A 1,948-nucleotide genomic window follows, 5' to 3' on the forward strand; every position below is an offset into this window, starting at 1 on the left:
TACAAACTCGATTGTTCCCCTAACCCCCTGCTCACGTAATCAAGCATTTGCCCAATTAAGAAACAACTTCATAAGTTCTTTCTTTTCTGACATAGTTCTCAGTTGACCCGATCCATAGGGGAGGAAACTGTTTTACTCTGGTTAATATTGATACCGAGCTCTGATGAGCAAAATCCTAATCTTCTATTAACCTCATTAACTCCTTTCCCAATAGTATAGTTGTAAAATTCCCTCCGATTTGATCTCCAGGGACCCATCCGTCTCACCATGGCAACCCCGGTGATTGGTCTGCCATCTCAATCTCCAGGGCATCCCTACATCGTTCCCCGTGTCTTCTATCAATATTTCACAAGAGAAGAAATAAAGTTATCTTCCGCATTACTGGTAGAGGGTTCAGATAGTCAGCGATCCAGCAATTATGATATCGGCCCAAGATTAAAGATGATTTTCCCATTACAGAATGCAAGACGTGAAGAAGACACTCTAAACCTATAATGGCTTGGGGGAAAAAACAAAAACAAAAACGGAAACGGCATTATTACGCGGGTTTGCAATTAACTTTAAAATGGCGTCTTAATCACTCAAAGATTTATATATGCACTCCTGAACAGTAACTCAAGTGTGTCACTCTATTTGTGTCCCTTTGTTATTAGAGTAATGTGTATCATGTGCAGGCATCATTACACAATATTTTAGCAAGCATTCCAATTCCTTTTTAAAACAAGAATGATATTTTACACAAGTGTTATAGTAATGCGCGTTCAAGTCACTGCAGTTATGCCAGAGGCAAAATTGCAGCATTTTACACCAATTTCGACAAATCATTTCATTTCATTTCATTTTTATTTCATTTCCGGCCAAAGCATATAATATGACAATTTCATATAAACAAATTAAGTACAATGTAACTATTACATGTCCAAATGAAATTTAGGTACACGTCATTTGTTTACATGAATCAATAAACATAGTTGAAGAAATACATGGGCAAAATGTGACTGAATCATAAGAAAGAAAAGGTCGGAAATGGAGGGGACTGCTAAAAAGCCAAGCTTGTAGAATGCAGTCCCGTCGTGAGTCGTGAAAATTATAGTAATAATGCAACAAGACAATTTGACATTGTCCTCGGGAAACAGAACATAAAACGAGTACGCACACAACATGCACACACAGACAAAAACAAAGCTGCTCTCTTACATACACGTGGAAAGAATAAATAGGAGGTCAAAGGCCAGAGGGGGACAGGAAGACAGAGGAAGAGAGATTTAGCTCTTAAATTTCCCGTATTCATTTCAATCCATCTCAAATCTCACCGCCCTTTTGTACATCATATCTTTTTGTTCTTTATTAGTCTTTTGCCACTCAGTCATTCATGTCTGTGTACAGTCGTATTAACTTGATTTCTGTGTTATCCGCCATTGTCTTTATACATTACATAAAACTTCATGTACATTTCTTCGTACGTAAAATGTTATACAATCATGTATCAGTTTGTTTGCAAGACATGTTCAAGAGCGATGTATTGTAGCTGACAGCATGATCGGATCAGTTTTATATTAGTAGTGACCCCCATCGCAAGAATCACATAATAACGTTTGGGCTTTAATGACATTTTGATAAACAAGAAGACGTTAATAATCTCTCCCTCTCTCTCTCTCTCTCTCTCTCTCTCTTCCTCTTTCTCTCTGACCCTCTCTTTCCGTGAAAGACACCGAATCAATGAATTTGTCCATAGTATCTTGTCAAGTTATTGACAAGATTTATTTTGCAGACGACACGATAAGTAAGCAAGTTATTTTTCAAGATGCGTCACAAAATACCATATAAATATAAGATAACATATATGTTTCTCTCTCTCTCTCATATATATATAAATATAAATATACTCATTATATATATATATATATATATATATATATATATATATATATATATATATACATGTATA

This window comes from Diadema antillarum, unplaced genomic scaffold, assembly GCF_040938485.1.
Source record: "Diadema antillarum isolate AM-2024a unplaced genomic scaffold, OU_Dant_1.0 scf00000141, whole genome shotgun sequence".
In the NCBI taxonomy this organism is placed as follows: domain Eukaryota; kingdom Metazoa; phylum Echinodermata; class Echinoidea; order Diadematoida; family Diadematidae; genus Diadema; species Diadema antillarum.